Source organism: Ambystoma mexicanum, chromosome 14 (genome assembly GCF_040938575.1).
Source record: "Ambystoma mexicanum isolate Mex_15411 chromosome 14, UKY_AmexF1_1, whole genome shotgun sequence".
NCBI classification, from domain to species: domain Eukaryota; kingdom Metazoa; phylum Chordata; class Amphibia; order Caudata; family Ambystomatidae; genus Ambystoma; species Ambystoma mexicanum.
Genome location: NC_090940.1, coordinates 25,366,705 through 25,389,321, shown reverse-complemented (window position 1 = coordinate 25,389,321; position 22,617 = coordinate 25,366,705). Strand labels below are relative to the sequence as shown.

The 22,617-nt window shown below is 48.4% G+C and overlaps 1 protein-coding gene and 1 pseudogene across 8 annotated transcripts in view; one reads left to right on the top strand and one right to left on the bottom strand.

The window, feature by feature from the left end:
- RALGAPA1 (Ral GTPase activating protein catalytic subunit alpha 1) overlaps nucleotides 1-22,617 on the bottom strand; it is a 1,128,412-nt gene that overhangs the window by 712,209 nt on the left and 393,586 nt on the right. The gene's annotated exons all lie outside the window — the stretch shown is intronic.
- On the top strand, nucleotides 316-22,270 carry LOC138527513 (HORMA domain-containing protein 1 pseudogene; annotated as a pseudogene).

The following is a 22,617-nucleotide window of genomic DNA, read 5'->3' as shown; positions in this document are numbered from 1 at the left end:
ACTTCACTTGCAAGACAACCGAATCCTATCTACGTTCAAACAGATTCTTTAATACTCGGAACAACTCATCACAAGTATCCCGTTTGTGACGCCAAAAATGTATTGCTCTCCCCAGAGTGCACGGAAACACATAAATCACCAATGCAATTATAGAGCAAATACTTTGAACGCAGAAAGACTCAATAACTCGTACCACACACTCTTAGAAGATAATCAGCACTTATACGGCTATTTATTCAAAGCTTAGAAGCAACCAGTGATAACATAGAAATAACTCACATAAGTAACAGACATAAATCACAGAAGAAGCAAAGAATGCAAAAGGAAATACATCACCGTGAGCGTAACTGGATTCCTCATCTTGCCCAGAAGCGACTGGAAGACCCCAGGAACAGCCAGGCCGAGAGCACCACAGCTCACTGGAGTGCCGGACGTAAGCGTCCTCCTCCGGATGAAGTCTCACCTGACCACCTCCGGGTTTCCGCATATATACACACTCCGCAAAGGGGTGGCAGTTCTCAAACCTTCTGGAAATGGCACTTGCGCAGTTGATGAGCAGCCGTCAGTTGCCAGCTGGGTCAATCGAGAGCTACCCTCAAGGAGCAGAGTGCCTCCCTGCTCTAAAAGCACGCTCCGCGGAGAACAGTAACAAACCATAACAAAGTTAGCTTTCCCAGCAGAAATGTCCTTGACCGCATACCAGGCCTGGAAAGCATGTTTTCCTCAGCACCGTGAATCTAACACTCAGCAAAATGTGTGCAGCTTTTCACTGCGACATGAAGTAAATATCCATCATGGCTCCGACCGCTCCCAGAATACACTGCGCACCAGCGCCATTTTAGTTCAAGCATAACAGAAGGGTGGCTAAAAATGAGCCCATAAACTTAAGGCAACCTTCTTCAGGATGCGGGTAGGTTTAAAGTGAAACCTGCCCGATGTCATAGGGTGGAAGATGTCATATAGCCTGAATCGCCAAATAATGATGGTGGTGGTGGTGTCAATGCCGGAGTAAATCCTCAGGCTTTCTGTGATGCAAATAACAGAGGCCTGAATTACTGATCAGGATGAGGCCCCTTATAAACTCAGTACACGGTGCATAAATGCTGCTGTTCCCGTGGTTGCGGATGATGTTCCCCAGGAGTTCGTCTGCACATCCACCGAGGCCCAGGGCAATGCGACTGACGCCTGTGAAAGAACTCCTGGGGAACATCGTATTAAAATACTATACATTCCAGTGCATAATTGGGATGCTTTTGGAACATTGACTGGGATTAGCCACACATCTCCAGCAATTAAAGAACACTAATCATGAAGCAATACCAATAGAGACGCTTGCAGGTGTCTCTTCCTCCGCAACCACAGGAACAGCAGCATGTTTGTACCGTATACTGAGTTTATAAGGGGCCACCGTACCCCGCGCTCCACTCCCGCCACACCCCACGCACAACTCCCACTGCACCCTGCGCGCCATTACCAAACTACACCCTTAAGGACCTCCTACCCAAAGCCAAACAGTCCGTCACACAAAGAATTAATTGCCATTTGCAATGGTGGGCCATTTTTTCACGGGTGCCCAACACAATTTTATGCCCCAGTCCCACTTTGGCTGCAGATGAGGACTGGGCACACCAACCAAGAGACCATAAATATGGCACAGGATGCAGTATATACAAAAAACAAAGAACACAAGATGCTGAAGGGGGTTTGGAGGCAACCTAAGCCAAAAGGGCAATGACAAGGAGACACCTGAACCCAATAAACAATCACTTTAACATTCTTTGAATGGGAATCAAGGGTATGCTTTGATACAGTAAAGTCTGTCTGTTGACTTGTTATAAGGATACATGGACCCGTATTATTTATTCATGGAATGTTTGTCTGGTACCTGCAATATTTATTTATTTATGCAATGTGTGTAGGATACAGGTATCCGACAAACTTTGCATAAATAAATTATCCGTCTCCATGTACCCGACAAACATTGCATAAATAAATAAACCGTTTTGTAGCTTAAAGAATATTTACTCAGCAACACTGGTCAAAACTATTATCCGCACAGTGAAGTAACTCATCCCCATTGCCATGGAAGTGGTTTAAAGTGTAATTGATACATAGTTTAGAAAAGAAGAGGCATGAAAGAAATAGCGCTGCTTTTATTTTGGCCATTTTCTGGGCTTGCAGGGACGCACCATGGGCCCAAACGGGTCTCTGTTTGTACCGTGTCGGGGCCCACGGTGCATCCCTGCAAGGCACGCCCACTCCCCACAGCCCACTGCACCTCTCCTCCCATCTCAATGCCAACACAAAGCCATTTAGTGACTAATGGGCCACCATCAGCAGTTTCCTGCCGGCATTGAGATGGAAGGGGCTGGTTTTAGCTGCAGGGGGACCTAAAGTGTTTTTATTGGTGTGCTTATGCCCCCCCCCACCACAAGTGGCGCAAAAGTGGTCAGTGGGAGCCCCCAACTTCTGTAATGTCACGTAGTACTTCTGTACTACGTGACATTATAGTCGGAAGGGGCTGCGCCAGCACCTGACCTGCGAAACTTTCCCCCATGTCAATGCGCCGCACCACAAACTGGGAATTCCATTATCTCCAGAGGCTCCAGGGACCGGGGCAATTGCCCAATTCTTTCCTCCTGCTCCCGTCCTCGCAGGTGAGGCCTATTGCTGCATAGACGTTTTATTTATTTTAAAATGGTATTGCAGAGATGACTGGGCCATCCAAGAACAGCCTCTGGAGGCCACAAAGCTAGACACTTTTGTCAAGGCTCAAGTAGTCATGAAAATGGAAGCGAGCACTGGTGGTGGACTCTCCTCAGGAGATCAAAAGGCTGGTTCTCGGAAGACCTGGGCAGAGTGTCACCGTCAGCAGATCTTAGACAGTTGCACGTGCCAGCGGGGTTGGATTGGTCGGTCCGTTGGCCGAGCCAAAATCACTTCGAGGGTGAGGCCCTGGGGCCGGTACCACGCTTGGGCCGGTTTAGTTCCCCTAGTTCCCGCACCCGAGCATATTGTTCGTTGTTCGCTCTTTCCTGGGCAAGCACTGCTGACTTTATTTTGCAAGAGTTTCATACATTTCACTGTTCGCTCAGACTTGTCTTATGCTCTTCTTTGTCGTTGTGCTTCTTTTGTTTGGAATAGCAAGCACGCTAGCCTAACGTGATAAACAAACACCTACACGAACACACCTTGTGAATGATAGTGTGAAGGACGGATGCAGGCGCTGGACCAAAAGCTGAGCGAAGTCTGCACAGCAGCTGGCTTGGGAAAGCGACTCAGCAACTACAGTAGAAACCGTCTCTGTGGACGGTTGGCCCATCTTCAGTATAATGCAAATACCCAGACTTGCAGGATGCATACTTCACTTTCTTTGTTCCATCCGGGGCGACATGCTGTAGCATCAATTCATGGCCTTTAAAATACCCTGCACGGTGCAGCTTCCGATGTCCTTTAGCACAAACACTGGGAAATGGCCATGACTAGCTAATGCCACATTAATCAAAGCCAGGTCTCTAAAGAATGGTTCAAGTGTTGGGGAGTCACATGCTCACACTTTGTCATGTGACCAACCAGTGCGCAAAAGATGTTTCAGAGTGTGGGGCTCTTGATACCACCCATTTCTGCATTTGATACACCAGCAGCTAAACACCCTGGGGAGGCAAATCCTTCTGCATAGTCCATTTCTCTCCCAAGCTCAGGACAATGTTCTTTACCATAATGGAGAATGTGAAAAAGTGCAGGGCTGCAAGGCTGGGGGGTGAGGGTGGAGGGCAAAGCGCACTACGCTTGGGGTACACTGGAGATGCTTCCCCTGATACCCGCAGTACTCCAAGTCCCTGGAAATGAAATGTGTCTATACACTGCACAATGTGCAAGGGCCGCTGTTATTCAAGCAGCACGCGACTAGTAATTTGCAAAAAGTAAACTTAACGAGTCCCAAGTAAAGGTCATCTTCCACCCTTTAAGAATTTGATTGTTTTTGTTTTTATGTTGGGATGGTAGACATCGTTTTTCGTTGCGATCGTACAGTTTCATGGTGCTGTCGGGAGCTAGAATGAGTGATCACGAAGGAAACATTTAAGAATTTTGAGAGTTCACAAGCATGAGCGAAACAAACCCCACTATTCGAACTGCCATTTCTCTGCCGTGGTAATGCACTGCAGTGTGTTTCAATGTAAAGTCCACATTGTAATGTCCTAATTTTAAAACGCCACCTCCCCAACATTAACATTGGGAGCTAAGTTGAATTGTACATGCATGTTAACACTCTGCATATGTTTAAAGTTGACTTTACCACTCACATGGAGTAGTAATATTGTTTACGTGTGTCCCTCCTAAATATATTTAACTTCCCGTGAAATATTTGATGCAATACATATTGCATAAATGCATGTATTTTAATGCCGAGATAGACGGGCTTGTACAGCTATCGGTGGGTGTGTTGCTGGTGCTTGTTCTTGGAGGTTTGAGTAACACTGTTCAAGACCAGTTCTTCACCTTTTAAGAGTGGCTAAATGTTTGAGGTCATACGAATGACATTAATGTAGATCGGACATTGTTGATTCTCTGACCTGAGTCACAGCAGCAAACTGGTCATTTTTACTAAAAATGAAGAGCAAAAGCAAACTAACATAACCAGGCCTGTTCGGGTTTGACCCTCTTATTGCTGTTTTCTGAGGTTCATGAAATTCAGCAGATGCCAGCATTGACAATTCCATTAACTCATAGTCCCCACTCCCGCTGCTCAGCCCACGACACATGCATGAGATCACAGGTCGGGGAGGGCGGGGGCGCCAACGATGCTTCCCGCCTGGGGCACAATCTGTTGTAAGACCCGCCCTGAGTTTGGGGGTCCATAATAATGGAAGGAAATGTGCAGTAAAGAGGAATCTTTCCTAAAACCCACTCAACAGTAATGTAGCGCATAGAGGGAGGAAACAGGGGTACAGAATAGACAAAGTCAGAAGGATGCAACATTTAGGATACATTCAGGGTTTCACTAACCAGACTGATCGGGTCATTATACTGCAAGAACTAGAAACACCAGTAATGATGCACTGGAACTTGGTACATTTCAATAGGCAGGAGTGTAATACAAGAATTTAAAAATACAAAGTAAATCAGTTCGGTCTTTGTGGAAAACCCCAGAGACCCAAAGAGGGCCCAGGAAAATCGCCAGTGTTAAGAGGTGTAACTTAGAAAGGAACTTTTCTGGGAGTTTGATGAGAAAACGCCAGGTAAGCCGCAGCTCTACCATAAAAGGTACAGAGAAGGCAGACACTGACCCCTAGGGGGCGACAGAGGCCACCCTCTTGAACACAACACATACCAAGTTTGAGGCCGAGCAAGATTTAGGTCAATGGAAATCTATGGCAAACCATGGTATGAGGACACCTGGAGAAACCTACAACCATAGAGCACAGCAACAACTCAGAGCAAGTATATTATTAACCCACAAACCAAGGGCTCAGAGGTAACTCCTCCCAATGGCAATCCAGGAAAAAACAGCTCAGGAACAGCGAAACTGGACGGGGCTGCGCAGACACTCAACAGGGATCTACAGAGGCATACACAAGCACATGGATGTTTGACTATTGTTGAGATGGATTTCCAAAATCAACCCAGACAGTGGATTTTGGGATGCTAACCTATTACAGTGAACAGGAAAGACAGTGAAGTATGGCCAAATCCAATCAAGGTTGGTAGAAGACTTAAGAGGGTGTGCAAGAGTGGTCTAGGGCTACAAGTCCACACTAAGCAACAATAATTCCAGTTACACCAGTAACAACAAAGATCTGCAACCATTTATTAGGCCTTTAAAATACACACCAAGCAATGAAACCTCCAGGCAAATATTGTCTGACACTTACTATAAAACCGATTTATCCATTCACCTTTAGGAGAGATCAGATAGGATTTGATTAAATGACCAGTGTTACACAGGTAAGTAGTCAGATGCATAAAGCTGAGTAGCAATTATTTAGAGCAACCATACAATTCCCTAGCCGAGAGATGATTTTGCACCTTGTGCCCTAAAGTCATCAGTTCCAAAGCTACACTTTTCAAGTGGGTTTATTATGTGATTAGACGATGCCAGCTGTTATTGCTCAAGAGTCCAAAAAGTTGAGGAAAGTTAAGTAAGTCTCTCAATCCCCCTACACTAGGTAAGGCCTAGGAGAGGATCTTTGACCAGATCACTGCTGATCCAAGTCAGGAAAGAGGGAGAGGTAGGGCTAGGACTTTACGCACATGTAACCATGTGGGGGGCAGTGGGAAAATAAACTAGTATGTTAACTTACCCCTGACTCCAAGTCCTCCAGAGACAACTGCTGAGGTTCTGGATTCCGTTGGGGACAGCATCTCCTGTGCTTGGTCTAGTCAAGTCGTACTCTCTGCCATGTTGTTTAGGGGCAACCTTTTTTCAGGGAAACGACTTTGTGATTCCCACAATGGCACCCTACATGGTGGTTTGGACTGGTTTAGACCAGTTCCTGGCCCTGGGTAGGCCATAACACTTCCTTTGAGGGTGGGCCTGAGTCTTTGGTGGTTTCTACGGCCAGCCTGATTGGCTGGCCTCCAAAACCTTTGTTTTAAATCCCCTACTAGGATTGGTGGACCTGCAGAAGCCAGCCACTGAGTAAAGGAATATACAAGGGAAATCCTGTTCCTGACCTCAGAGCTGCTGGGGTTATGGAGGATAAGCAGGTCTGCTTACATGCTTGAGGATTTTCAGCCGTTGCTGCATTTTTAGACCCTCTTCGGGCGATGCTGGCTGGCTGGATGCAGCGGCCCGGGCATAGCTCCAATTTGTGGTTGCCCTTACAGAGATGTCCTCATCCTGCTCTTGGTCCTTTTCATCTTCTGGGACCAGGTCCTCCATACTAAGGCTGTTTGCCGGGCCGTTCTACCGCATTTTATTGCCATTTCCCACCAAGGCATACCGCCTTGATTTTGGAAGCTGCCATTGCTAGAAACATGTTGGGGCTCCCCCACCCACCAAATGTGCTTGCATTGGGAGGCTCTGGACACCATCACTGTTGTCCTGCTCCAGGGGCCGTTTCCGTCTGTGTGCTGATCACGTTTGCCTGCTGAGCCGCTGGGGACTGCTGTGTGCAGGTTCCTCCGTCCTCCTGGAGGCATCTCCATCGTGGATTTCACTTCTGGATGGTGGGCCCCACTCCACTGAAGGACAATTGTTTGAGTTATTGGGGTCATCGTATGCTCGGGGTGCTGATCGCTGAGTGACTGGGACCTTTATCTCACCCTTTAGAAAGAAGTTGTTACTTACTGCATTGTTGCTCCCCCTCAGAACCGAATTTTTGGAGGCAACCACTGTAGTACTTACCTCTGGGCCCTGAGTTGGGGTGATATTCCAGATACTCCCTCTCAGGGGCACCAGTGGTCTATGGTCGTTGGGTTCTGCAGGTCCCCATTGGCTAACATTGGATTCCTACTCTGCTTCTTTGCTCCTGGGGCTGCAGAGACTTGAACCCTCCACTGGGTCTCTTCTTCTGGGTCTCCACTGGTATCCCAGGAGGGTGGGGGGAGCGCTTGCTGTCTTGGTAACTGTGGAAAGAAACAGACTTCTTTTTCCTATTGTTTCCTGTGGCCCACTCTTCTGAGCACTGGACCTCTTTTAAAAGAGGCACTACAAGGTACTCATATGGCCTGTGACATTTTCCTAGGGTCCTCCTAAAGTCCTTGGAGTACCCCACAAAGTCTTGGATCTTTCGAGACCACCCAAGGTTCTAGGGTTCTAGCGACATTTAATTCTGTACATTACACTCATTCATAGGTCATACATTGTATCCTTGTGTGTTGATACAGTTTCTCTCCTTGATGTGTAATATGTCCTTCTGTGCCTAGGGACTGCCCATCTAAAGGATATCTTGGCCGTTGGTAGCCCTCCTGGCTGTGTTGGACTTTGTGTTAAGTAAAATACTTTATGCAGACGGTAATAGGAAGCCTGCACTACGTTCTGTTTGGTACCCTGGGATTCTGAACCCTATAATCACTACAGTAGATAATATTGACAGAGGGTCTTCCTCTTAACTTACTTCTGAAAGCTTCTATGTATAGAGCCAACCGCCAGGTATGTGCCCTACATTTTAGGTTACGGGTCGAGTTAGGCCTTTTATGGTCAATTACTGTGTTTTACCTACAATGTGCTCTAATTGTTCTGTGTAACTTTAGTACTTATTTTTCCCATCATAAATATTTTGTGTGACTTCTACAAGTGTGAGTGTGGGGGGTTGTTTAGTGGTGCCTGTTGGGACGAATTGTACCTCCCTGCCAACCTTCCTCCAGCCTACGGTTAATCCCGACTACCCTCCTTCCGCTACCATCGGAGAGTCTTATCTTTTCTTTTTGGTAGCACGCTCCTCCACCATTAGGTTAGATGATTGCACAGCCCTCACCAACGTGTTGTGGAAAAATCTCCCTAACATAAAACCTTTACGTTAACTGCAAGAGTGCATGAGTAAAATCCCCTAAACACAATAGAAGAAGAACTGCTGCCACTAGCCTGTCCTAGGCACATTGTAAAAGTAACCAAAAAGCCAATACAGAAAAAGATATGTCCGGACCACACTTTACTGTAAGGGAATGTGAGCGATTCTAACAATACAAGATTTCATATAGAAAGTCTCATTACTGATGATCTTGGGGACCATTCAGTTTCCCATAAGAACGGGCAAAGGAAGTAACGCAGAAGGCTTTACTGACCTCCATAAAGTCAGGACAGGGTTCAAAGCAAAAAGAAAGTTTGTCCATATAAGTCTATGGGAGGTAAGCAGCCATCATCCAGAAGGATCGTGGAGCTCCGCCCCCACCTCTGCTGGGTTGCTTGCAACATGATTTCCTTATGGGGAAGATTTTCTGCTGGCTGTCCCTGTGTGTTCATGGAGCCAGCAGAATCTGCTTGGTCGGATTCCTCCGTCTTCCTGGAAACGTTATCTGTGTTTTCATTTCTTGCCGGGCGGTCCTGTTAGGGGAGTTTTCCTAAAGTCCTACTGTAGTAAGACTTAAAGTAAACTATACCAGTGGTTTGTAGCTCCCAAACTCTTAGTTTCAGTCAAGACCTTGCTAGTGTGGCAGAGCCGTCAGGCTTATTTTAATTGGAAGATGTGTGCTGTAGGTAAGTACTCGGAATCTTAGACATGCACACCAAAGAAACTCTTACACTTAAAAATTATATAAAATTATTTATTTATTATGTATACACCAGAATCACTTTAAATACTTTAGACCTTTACACGAGAACACTTCGGAATACTTGAGAATACACTTCAAAGGACACTTTCACCTTTGTGTTTGTCTGCCGTTACATTTGTAGCAACGATAGAAAGGGAAAAGACAATGTTGTCGTACTATCAATTATTACACGCACCTGTGGTTTTTATCCGTTCATAAGGTTTACTCTGCAAACACATACAGGAAAGTCACTTTAAGGGAGGAAAATGCTTAGTTAGTGCAACATTAGCTTGGTACAAGTTCTAGAGAGGGTTTCTTCGCACAGCAAGTCTTATGTCCAAAATGCAGAACCCTAGCTAAAGGTAGTTTGGGGAGGGCAAATAACAAAAATGGGGGGATAACTGTGTGCACCACGCAGTTATCCCCCCATTTTTGTTATATTGCCCTCCCCAAACTACCTTTAGCTAGGGTTGCGCATCAACTTCCTGAGGTCTTGTCTAAATGCAGCAGAAAGTACACAGAAGGTTCCCCTTGAAACCTCCAAGGTGATGTACAGAAAAGGATGTGGAGTGTACTTAAATTGCGCAGATGGTCCTAAATTACAGTGATTAATACTTGAATTTACAATTCGGAATCCTTAACAACATCAAAAAATATATACACAGAGGAAGCCATTGGATGTGTGTAAGTGATTTCATCCAAGCACAGCCGACACGTGTTTCGACCACTAGGTCGTTATCAAGGCAGTCTAGTATTTCTGTGCAAAATCCCCTGGTGGATTGGATATGCAAAGTAGATACTGCGCTGCAAAAAAAGCGTTCCTCAGTCAAAGAAACCCCTGTGGTAGGTCATCTGGTTTCTTGGCTTGAGTGCCTGAGTAGAGATCTGTAGTGGGGCGCAGTGGCCAGTCTGTGTCATTCAATCTTCCATTACAAATAGAGGTGTCAATACCTTGGATTCGTATTAATGGGATAAATCCCAAGCGGTTGACAGCAGTGAGCCAGTTTATCCAATCCACCAGGAAGTACACTCCACATCCTTTCATTTTTAGTTTGCGGAGGGCTCAAAGTCTTGCCAAGCAGCAGAATACCAAGAGTTCCAAAGGATTTCCTCAAGTCTCTAGTGTTACAGAAGCAGCAAGTTAACAGCTAACAAGGGAGACCTGTAAATGGATCCGAGGGGACACAAGCAGCGGCATGAGTCTGAGGTAAGAGGGGGTTGCCCTGGACACCTCTACGTGTACTCCAACGCTCTGGAGCGACTTCTTGAATCAGGCAAGCAATACATTTTTCCCCAAAGTACCTCAGGTTTGAAAAGAAATGTTGTGCTGGATGCTCCGTGATGTTGCACCTCTGGACCCGACCTCTGGATTCCATGGTATGATGACTGAAGGCAGGACAATGGACGGATTCTCTCAGCAGCAGTCTCGAGGGAGGACCTGTGGCACGACTTTCAGCAACTTCCTGGTTCATTCTGCGGTTTTGGCACCTTTTCTGCAGCACCAACAATGGGCACAGATCATCTGGTCAATCTTCTTCACTTCAGGCCAGGAGGTGAAGTAGCCTTCATCTTTCCCGAGTGGCTCCCTGTTTCCATTATTCTCACTCTGGTGTACTCTTCCTTTGAATGCCTGGTCTGCAGGCTCTCTCTCTCAACTGTCGCCTCTCTTACTCTGGCCACTTTCTATCGGCCGCTGGGATGGGCTGACCTGGCCTCTTCTCTCCTCTCCTCCTCTTCCCAACTCCTCCTGTTGGGGGATCTCAACATCCATCTTGACTCTCCTGGACCTTTCTGCAACCTACGTGACTCCCTCTCTCTTCCTATTCTATCCTCTGGTCCAACGCACACTGCTGGCCATACCTTGGATGCTCTCATCTCCACCAACATCCGACTCTCTATTACTCTCACTACTTCACTCATGTACTGATCATTCTCTTCTCACTTGAAGCCTCCCTCTCCTTTAGCACTGGCACACCCTGCACTGCCTCCGGCCTTCAAGGGCATCCGACCCATGAAAAGAGTGTCAGTGGCGGAGTTTGCCTCCTCCTAATCTTGCGGCTGACTCCCACCCTGATACAGCCCTCTCTAAAGTTCCCCTTTACATCCTTGTCCCCGTCATGAGGGTCCGACTGAAGCCCGCCAAAAAAGAGCAACTCATGACAAACTGGGCTGCCGCTTTCTTCAAGGCAATATAGACCCTGCATCCGCTCCAAGAAAAGGGTCTACATTCAAGCCTGTCTCTAGACTAGTCTGGTCTATGAAAACCTCTTCCAAACAGTGGACCCCTGCCACTCCAAAACCATCCAGGACAATATCGACACTCTCGCTCCAGCCTTGGCCGACCTCTGCAACCTCTTTCGCCACTGAAGTTTTCCCCTCTCCTCTCAAGCACTCTTGTTCACCCTCTGCTCAAAAAACCCTCCACCGACACGTCTATTCTGGCAAACTATCGCCCGATCTCCATCACCCCTCAACTAGAAAAACTCTTGGAGAAGCTGGCTATCACTCGACTTACCCAGCACACTGAATCTGTTGGTTGTCTCCATGACCATCAGTCTGGCTTTAGGGCATCTAGAGGCACAGAAGGACAAGTTACTCTCTTACCTGATAACGTTCTTTCGATGGGATGGTCCGACGACATATTCCATATCTATGACAGTAATCACCACAGCTGTGCTGCTTCGGAAAATCTTTCGATGTCTGCGTCCTGCGTCGATACGCCGTCCTCGAGGACCTCCTCCGACGGCCGATGTCACCAGATGTTATAAGTAGGACGCACGACGCCCGTAGCCTCAGTTGTAGTTTTTTCCTAGAACGTGTGGCACCAATCTTCTGCCAGTATGACCACAGAAAGCCTTGCGGAAACGTAAGCTGCAATCGCATAAGAAATTCTGTAGCGGGGTAGGCAGGGAGGGAGCGATATGGAATACGTCGTCTGACCATCCCATCGAAAGAAAGTTACCAGGTAAGAGTAACTTGTTCTTCGAGGGGATTGGCTCTTCCGACATACTCCATATCTATGACAGACTCCCAAAGCAGTACCAACGTAAGGAGGAAGGAAAAGAATTTAGAATATACAAATTTAGAATGCCCAATCAAATTGCAGAGTAAAGGACCGCCTTGCCAAAGGCCAGATCCTGCCCCCGGATAGAATCGAGGGAGTAGTGACGTACAAAAGTATGGACCAAAGCCCAAGTGGCTGCATCACAGATGTTACGAATGGGAACACCCCTCTGAAGGGCAGTAGAGGCAGCCATACCCTGGTAGAATGGCCTCGTAAGCCTACCAGAGGGTCCTTACCCGCCAAGCGATAACATTCGGAAATTGCCAAGATGATCCATCGAGACAAAGTCTGCTTAGTAACAGCTTGTCCCAAACGCCTTCCAGCGTAACCAATAAAGAGGTGATCGTCCACTCTGACCCGGGACATGCGGGAAATGTAGAAGCTTAAAGCTCTCCTAGGATCCAGCCTATAGAGCCTCTCCTCTTCCTTACCAGGATGTGGAGGAGGATAAAATGCCAGAAGAATAACCTTCTGGCTTAAATGAAATTCCGACACCACCTTCGGAAGAAAGGAAGGACGAATTCTAAGGACAACCCTGTCCTTATGAAACACAGTAAAGGGTGGCTTAACTGAAAGTGCCTGTAACTCACTCTGCGAGCGGAAGTGACCAACTAAAAACACAGTTTTAAGTGTTAACAGTCTCAAAGGACAAGAATGCAAAGGCTCAAAGGGAGCACCCATTAGAAACTTGAGAACAAGGTTCAGATCCCAAGCGGGCACCTGGAAAGGTGACGGAGGGAACACATTAGTGAGCCCTTTCAGAAACTGAGAAATCAAAGGGATTTTAAAATAAGAACACTCCTCAGACGAGCGCTTAAATATAGACAGCGCCGCCAGGTAACCTTTAATGGTACCCACTTGTAGGCCTTTGTGGGCGAAAGAAAGCAAAAAAGACAGGACGACAGGAAAGTCACATGAAAAAGGATCCACATTCTGAACCCTGCACCAGTCGCAGAACTTCCTCCAACGGCAACGGTACAGGGACTTTGTTGCCGGCCGTCTGGCCGAAAGCAACACCTCCATCACGTCTTCATGGAGGTCCCAATCCTTATACCTCAACCTTTCAGAAACCAAGCGTGAAGGTTGAGGGATCTGAACTCTGGATGGAGAACCTGACCCCCCCTCCCGTAAGAGCAGATCGTCTCGGTAGGGAAGACGACGTGCAGGGCAGATGGACAAGTCGAGAAGGTCCAGGTACCATCTCCTCCGGGCCCATGCCGGAGCAATGAGGATCATCCGGGAACCGAACCTCCGTAACCTCCGCAGCACTTGCGGGATGACGGGGACTGCAGGAAACACGTACAGCAGTGGGAATGACCACTCCACCACGAACGTGTCCCCTAAGGCTCCATTTGGAGGAAATTCCTGCAAGCAGAACCTTTTGCACTTCCGGTTGACACTGAAGGCGAAGAGATCCACTTGAGGGGTCCCCCAAAGGGCAACAATCTCCAGGAGAATCTCCTGAGCCAACTCCCACTCGTGAGAGATCGCACTCTCCCTGCTCAGAGGGTCTGCCGTCTCGTTTTCGTCTCCGGCCAGATGAACTGCCGAGATTGAAACTTCCTGCTGGATTGCCCAGAACCAGAGCTGCATCGCCTCCCTGCACAGAGGAAGTGACCCTGCCCCCCCCCCCTTTTTGTTGAGGTAGTGCATGGCCACTGTGTTGTCCGTCAGGGTCAGGACAGTCTTTCCTCACACAGTCGGCAGAAAAGCCTTCAGGGCAAGCCTGACGGCCCTCAGCTCCAACAGATTGATATGGAGTCTGGACTCCGACAGAGACCAACGACCGCTGACTGTCAACTCGTTGGCATGAGCTCCCCATCCCGTGAGGGATGCGTCCGTCACGATCGTCACCTCTGGCCAGGGTAGCCAAAATGGAGCCCCCTTCATCAGATTGCCTTCGACGGCCCACCACCGAAGGTCCTGGGCGACCGAGGGTGGAACCTGAAGGGGGTCGACATCCTGCCGGAGGACTGAGACCACTGGAGCTTGAGAGCCCATTGCAAAGATCTCATCCGCAACCTGGCCTCTGGCACCAGAAGAATGCAGGATGCCATGAGGCAGAGCAATCTCAAGAACTCGAACGCATGGAGACTCTGGGCATGTTGGAACTTGTGCACCATCTGCTGAATGTGATGAGCCCTCACCTCGGGAGGAAAACACTCCCCCAGGGACGAGTCGAGCACTGCTCCGATGTACTGGAGCCGCTGAGTTAGCATCAAGTGGGACTTCTTTAAGTTGAGGGAGAAGCCCAGCCTGTGAAGGGAGTGGCAGGTGACGGACAGATGATCCAGGACTTGCTCGGGAGAGCGTGCCCTGATCAACCAATCGTCCAGGTAGGGGTAGACGTGAATCCCCCCTTTCCTGAGATACGCTGCCACCACCACCATGAGCTTGGTGAAAACCCTCGGGGTGGAGGTCAATCCGAACGGCAGGACCCGAAACTGAAAATGCGAGTCGCCAACCGCGAACCTCGGGTACTTCTTGTGCTTGGGATGGATCGGCACATGAAAATAAGCGTCCTTGAGTTAGAGAGACACCAACCGGCGAAGCATGGGCCTCATGACTGAGCAGAAGCAGCTGCGTCGTTGCCTGAGGGCAAAGAGGCAACAGCTTGCGCGGCCTTGGCACCTCGAGTACCTTGTTTTCCACCTCTGGCACTCCTACGGTTGCCCCTTTGACTTGCAGCTCCTCTCGCTTTACTGAAGGATGAGTAATAACGAAAGGAACCTCCCCTCCATTGCTGTCCCCTAGGACGAAAAGGCAGAGGTTGGCGGACTGCAGCGACCAACGACTTTGCTGCAGCTTTGGAGGTCTGCAACCTCTCAAGGCTCTCGTCAGCCTTGCTGCCAAAAATATTTTCACCATCAAAAGGCATGTTGAGGAGCCTGGCTTGCACATCATGAGCAAACCCGACTTCCTCAACCACGCAATCCTGCGTATCACGGTGCTCGCCGCCATGGACCAGCTGACACAGTCTGCCATGTCCAAACCCGACTGAACGGACTCACATGGCATCATTGGCATCCTGAATAATAGCAAGAAACCCATCCCGTTCGTCCCCTTCGGGAATATGTTCAGCCGCTAATGAAATCCAGTTCCACAGAGCATGCGTGAAACGTGACAAGACACAAACGGAGTTGGCCGCCTGAAGAGCCATACCCCCTGAAGAAAACACTTTCTTCGCCCAGCCATCGAAACGCTTGTCGTCCCTATCAGGAGGAATGGTAGGATACGACGCCTGCTTTGCTGGGGCCGTAGCCGCCTGCACCACCAAATTCTCCGGAGTGGGGTGCGTGGTCAAGTAGCAGGGGTCACTACTGGCTGGGCGGTATTTTCGCGGCAGACTTGCACACTGCCGGGAGACTCTCCGGAGCAGTCCAAGCGGCTGCCACCCTTCTCTGCAGAGCCGTATGGAATGGCAGGACCAGGTCAGTGGGTGGACCTTGGTCGAGGATATCCGTCAGGTCATCCTGCACAAAATCAACTGGGGGCGCCGACCACCCCAAGTAGTCCGTGACCCTCGACATAAGGCGCCGGTACGATGACTCGGCATGGGTGCCAGGCTCCGGCCTACAGAACTCCACCTCCGGAGAGGTGTCCAGACCACTGGTGTCATGCAGTGACTGACGCAAGTCCTCAATCTGGCTATGACCAGAAAGAATCTCATCTCGCACCGTGTCCGGAACCAACCCATCTTCAGAACCCTCTTCCAACTCGGATATATACTCCATAGGCTGGAAAGGGGGCAAAGAATATGGGAGAAAGACATGTTTTGCCTTGGCCAGAGCCTTTATAGGGGGTTCCCCCGTGCCACGGGGTACCTCCGACACCGCAGCCTGGAAAGGCGTCAAGGGAAACGGCGTCGATGTCAAGTGCGGTGCCAACAACATCGACGGCTTCGACACAGGCCTCGAGGTTGGAGCCCCAAGCGTGTCCTTCGACAGCCTGGGCACCGATGGCGTTGACGACTTCCTCAGAGGCAGAGCCTCGAGAGAGTCCGTCGACGACCTCGGCGCCACCGGCGTCGACGTCTTCTTCGAAGACTTCACAGGTGCACACGGGCTCGAGCGTGTGGAGGACCGGAACCTGGAACGGGCATGACTGGAACGATTCCCCTTGTCCGAGCGGGACCTCTCCCGCGAATCATGCTGACCACCCGAGCCCGAAGGCGTACGAGCGGTGTCTCCAGTATGGTCACGACCGACCCCTCTCGGAGGTGCGGACGGACCGGAGCCCTGCGATTGAAGAATTGCCAACATTTTCTGGATGCCCATTCCTCCAGAGAGGAACGCTTGGTGGGATGAGAAACCCTCGGACGAGGAAGGCGACCGATGACGGCGCTTCCGGGAGTGCCTCGAAGAGGCAGAGGAGTGGCGGGACCCACTACGGGACCGAGACCCCCTAGACTTACGACTACGATGCGGAGAGTCGCCCCTCGAATCGTCCGTCGAAAGCCCAGTGGACCTCGACTTCTGGGGCTTGGACACCTTACCAACCGACAGCTTCTTCTTACGTTCCCGCAAGGCCTTGGACGTAAGCGACTGGCAGTCGCCACGACATAACCATCCGTGTCGTGGTCCTCCCCGAGGCAACAGAGGCAGGCGTTGTGCGACTCCGTCACCGACATCTTGGACCCGCAGTCCCCACACTTCTTGAAGCCCGGATGCGGGGTGGAAGACTATACTTCACAAATGAACAGGTTCGAAGAACCGAAAGAACAAACTCCAAAGAGTCGAGGAGCGCCGTGATCTCCGAAGTGAACACGCTTGCGGAAAAAACGGAACTGAGGCTACGGGTGTCGTGCGTCCTACTTATAACATTTGGTGACGTCGGCCATCGGAGGAGGTCCTCGAGGACGGCGTATAGACGTCATCGACGCAGGACGCAGAAAGATTTTCCGAAGCAGCACAGCTGTGGTGATTACTGTCATAGATATGGAATACGTCGGAGGACCCAATCCCCTCGAAACTTCTGTTCTGAACACCTGTGAAGACATGCTCTCAAATCCTGACCAACTCTCCCCTCTGTCCTCATTCTTCTTGACCTCTCTTCTGCTTTCAATACTGTAAACCACAACATCCTGAACACACATCTCTGTGATACTCTGGGCATCACAGGTCAGGCCCTGGCTTAGCTAGCCTCCTTTCTCTCCGACCAGCCCTCCCAGATGGAACTTGGGGCCTTTCCTCCATCCTTCTCTCTACTTGTGGTGTCACCCTGGGATCTAACCTATCCCCCTGGTTTTTCAATATCTACTTGGCCCATAGGATCTCTACCTTTACCTCTAAATTTCAGTGTTATGCAGATGAGACACAGCTCTCTTTCAGGCTACCCTCGGCCGCCTCCTCCTCGCTCATCCCCGTCTATCCGCGATTCAGTCTTGGTGTGCTGCCAAAGATCTCTGCCTGAATGCCGGCAAGACAGATCGTACTCATTTGGACCCCAGCTCCTGCTTTCCCACTCTCAAACTGGCCGGCCTCCGTTGGTCCTGCACCTTTAACCACCAATGAGGCAAAGAAATCTAGTTGTCATCTTCGACTCCACTCTATCCTTCTCTTCTCACATCTCGGACATCTCCAAAAAGTTCCACTACCAACTGCAACTTCTCCGCGGTATTCCACCTTTTCTCACTTTCCCCCAGACGCTCATCACCTCATGAGCCCTGGTTCTCTCTAGGATGGACTATTGCAACAGTCTCTCTCTCAATCGTCCCACTTCTACTCTGTCCTCCTCAACTCATCCAGAACAGAACCGCAAGACTTATTGGCCTCAAGACCATGTACTGCATCTCTCTGGCGCTGAAATCCCTCCATTGGCTCCCCGTGGCTGCAAGGTTCAAGTTCAAGACTCTCTGCATAATCAACAAGGCTTTGTGTGGCCGGAGCTTGCACTATCTACAATGCTCTCTTCCTAAATACTCTCCCTCTAGAGCCTGCCACTCGTCCTCCAACTCTCTGCGGGTGAGCCACTTTCAGAAACAAAGATTTTTGGGGTAGATCTTTATGCTTTGCAGAGGCCACCCTTTGGAACAGCCTACCTGCCTCTCTGTCTTGAGCCTGGCCCCTTAAGTTCCGGAAAATGTTCAAGACCTTCCCCTTTTCTTCCTCCTTCTCCCCTGCTAACCTCAGTTCATTTTCTCTTCACCCTCCTTCTCCTCCCCTTGTTGCCTGGTTCACCTCCAGATCCTACAAGTCCCAGGCCACTGCACTATGTTCACCATTACTGCACTTTTAGCTTACGCACCATGAGAGGGGCATCCTCTCTACAGTTAACCCAGGGACCTGCTGGACTGGAATCGTCCCCCCACCCCTCCTCGCACTCCGTCTGTACGCATGCATAACCTAGATGTACTAGGACTAGTTAGTCTGTCTGTCGTCCCCCCTCCTTTGTTGTCCCCCCTCCCAAGCTTCGTCACTACTTAACACTTCATGCACTTACACTAGGAGAAATGCCGTCAGGTTTAGTATGCTAGTTTTCCGTTAGATCATTCGGAAACCTCAAGGCCTAAGAATGAATACTGTATTACCTTGGTCCCTTCCAGCCTTGAAGCGCTTTGAAGCACTCCACCTGTGTATAGGCGCTGTATAAATAAACAAATTAAAATACTGCAAACCCGCACTCTGGTGAGGGGGTCTGGGCGAGTTGGATTGGATCTCTGGAGGGTCCTTACAGGTTCAGCAAAGAATCGGACGGATTCAGCCTTTCAACACGTTGCACCCGAAATGGGCAGCAGATCTCCTTACATTGGGGGTTCCGCAGCTCTGGAAACTCCTAGGACCTCGGGAGATGGCTCGTTTCAAAGTTCGTCTTGGGACTGGTTCTTCCCACCAGCCAAGGGGAATGAGCCGTTCTCTTTGGAGCTCCTCTTGCACTCAGAAAACGGGGTCAGGACAGCAGTGGTCAAATTCACAGTGTTGCAAAGGGTCTGCAGGCGTCTCTCGTAGTCTTCTTCTTCAGTTACTTCAGCTTCCAGTCCTTGACTTGCTTTTCACTCCAGAAGCTTCACCTTTTATACAGTTCCAGCACATTCCTCTGCAATCTCTCAGCATTTTACAGAAAGGGGCATTTGGCTGTCCTGGTTCAACAGCCAGACCTTCCGCCCCCCTGTGGTCCATAGCCTTGGTAGTGCACAATAGGGGCACCCAAGTACCAACTTGGGGCCTCCCTTCTTTTTTTGCCATTAATAGCATGGTTGTTCTTTGTTAGCCCTTCTACCATTTTGGGAGGGGGAGGTCTGAACACAAGGACTTCCCTGAGAGGACATTCCCAGGTCACCCCAGTGACGCCGTACCCAGTTGAAACTGAGTGGGTGGACGAACACACTCCTAAAAACCCAGCTACTGGTGAAACCGAAATGGAGGAGATCCCTCCCTGCCTGGAAGATCTGGATCCTAGAGACCATCCTGATCTGCAGACTTTGCTTGCAGAAGGCAGGCCCTGTAGGGCAGACTTCAGAGGACAGAGAGAGTGTTCCTCACTGTTAGGGAGAATTCTCATTTCGGTGCTAATTCCATTCAACCTTACAGACCCCCAGCTCTTTTGCTAGACTTTTGATTTTAACCCTTGATTGAGTGGGACCTTTCTGTCTCCCATGTATTTTGATCTGATATGTATACTGTTTTTCCTTTGTTTTTGGAGTCTGACAAACTCCACAGGTATCTACTGTTTGTATGGTGACACACAGCACCTTAAGTGCAGTGCTCAGAGAAATCCTTTAGATTTCTCATTAGGTTCAAATACCTTTTCATGGGTGAACTACTGTTCCAAAGAATAGTGAAGTGAAATTGACTTGACTTACCTTTTTCCTATGTAGGTCCAGCACTCACCTTATGTGGAGTGCTGGGGAGTTACTTAGTAGCCCCTTTCCCTACTTAATAATGTAACATTTGTTGGTACCCTCACTACTTTAAATGGCTGGTGGCAGTGGTTTAATTTTCTTACCATTGTGCTTTTCTAGCGCAGGCTGAAACCTCAGCTGCAGTATAACACCCATGGGTGACCATTGTGTCAAAATATCCCTTGTCTTCTCCACTCACCATTTCTTGTTAGTCAAGTCTTTGTGTGTTACTCTACGCGCCAAACCAGGTTTAACCCTTTTGTTCGTTTTGCCTTTATCGGGCTTCAGTACTGAAACCCGCCTCTTGCTCCAGTGTGTCTGGCAGGGCAGGAAATGATGGAGGTGGTTACCTGAATAATACCCAAATCTAATCTTTACACCAAACTCAATATTGCTTTAAATGCTCTAAATGTACCAGTGACAAATCAATGGCCACAGTGTCCTAACTATTTAAGTCACCTGAGGGTGTCGGAAGTGTTTATGTGCCACCCCCAATGGGTATCCTCTGATTTAGAGACATTTAGTGTGTGTTTTGACATGTATTACAATTGTTACGTGTTGCTCTTTTGAAGAAGGCTTATATAACTGACTGTAAAATTAATTCATAATTGTTTAATCAAGAAACCTTGAGTTTAAGTGTTTATTTGAATAACTGTCACTGTGAAACTGTAAAAACCCTACTGCTCACATTGACCCCTTTTGAGATGAGCCTGGCTGCTCAGCCACACTACCAACCTGTGTAGTACAGACTTATACCAAGGTTGGGTTCCTATTGCCAGGAGTTATAGTCTTCCAAATTATACTGCACACAATCTTGCCTAACATCTACCTTGAGCATGAGGTAGGAGGTGGTGAGTTTAGGCCCTTGCCTGGTAAAGTACAATCCGTACAGGACTGGGCCACCCCCACTAATCAAACCCAGTTGAAAGCCTTTCTCGTTCTCACTGGGTACTAACGACATTTCATTGAGAACTATGGGACCATAGCTTCTCCCCTGAATGTCATCTCCTCTCCAAAATATCCTAAAATTGAATGATGTGTGCCTAGGTATTCGCAGGGTGTTGGGCAAAGTTTGTATGCAGTACCCTCTGGGATCACTACAAACAACGCTGACTACAGGTATAGGAAACCCAACCTTTGGTATAAACTTGCACTACACAGTTTCGGTAGCATGCTGAGCAGCAGACTTATCTAAAGAGGGGTCAATGTGAGCTGTAGGGGAGTTACACAGAGATTCACAGTGACAAGTATTCAAATAATCTCTTACACACAAGGTTTCTTGAATAAACAATTATTAATTTATCAATCAGAACAAGTCTTCTTCAGAAGGGAGCAATATAATAACACTAATACACTTCATGAAATGCACACTATTAATATCTTTAAATCAGTAGATACCCTTTTGGGATGGCCCCGAGACACTACCTACACCCTCAGGTGACTTCAATCGCTAGGGTGCTGGGGACATTAATATATCACTGTTGCATTTAGGATCATATAGTAATAAGTCAAAGGAAAAGGTTATTCAGAACATACAAGGGACCACAAATATCAGCCTCCCGGTTTTAAAGAGGGCAATGCAGAAGGTCTGATGTTTGAAGGGGAACCAATGCATCTGAACGTAGGGGAGGTTTCCACTCCCTTTCACGTTCTGAAAGTGAAAGTGACAACAGAGAGAGAGAGAATGGAAAACCTTGATAAAAACATACTGAAAGAAGGACAGCAAGTTCAAGCTTCTGATGTGGAGCAGGATGACTTCAAAGGTCATGAAAATCCAATTAATGAAGTTGCAACCTCTGACATTAGAATGGAGGAAGATACAAGGACGGTGGAAGATTTCAAATTTGAAGAACCAAGTTTAGCTTGTGAAGAAGATGCAACCATGAAGTCTGAAGGAAGCCACCAATCTTCAGAATCAGATTCTCATTCTCAGGTGGATGAGCTGGTAAATCAAACTTCTGAACTTGAAGTGTCTGGGACCAAGACAAGGAGTGGGAAGATATTCCCAAACACAGTTAATGGAAATGAAACTACAATCTGAAACAAAAAGGGCTACTAAAGAAAACAGGAAAAGACCTCCATCTATCCAAACTCTGCACATTCCATGTAGTCAAGATGAAGTGCCTGTGGTTAAAAGGAAGACATTTAGTGAGCCAAAAGATACCTATTGAATTAAGTCAATGGCCTGCAAGATATTGCTGTTTTTAATGTTACATTAAAGTGCATAACTGTTTAAAAAAAAGAAAAAAGGGACCACAAACATTCTTAAGCAGGCAAATACTTTCAGACCCCCCCCCCAATAAGAGTCATTCAGTGAAAGTGGCCAAGCCAAAGTCAATAGGCAAAGGTCTATATGAGCTGAAGCACTCCTTTGCAGGCAAGTAGAAAGTCTTTGCACAGTGTTTTAAAAGTCTGAAGAAAAGAAGAATCAATGTAGGGCCACAAGCTGTTAGACTTGTGAGTTGTATAAGATGCAAGCAACTCTACAGTAAGAGGTAGGTTCATTCAGACTTTTTAC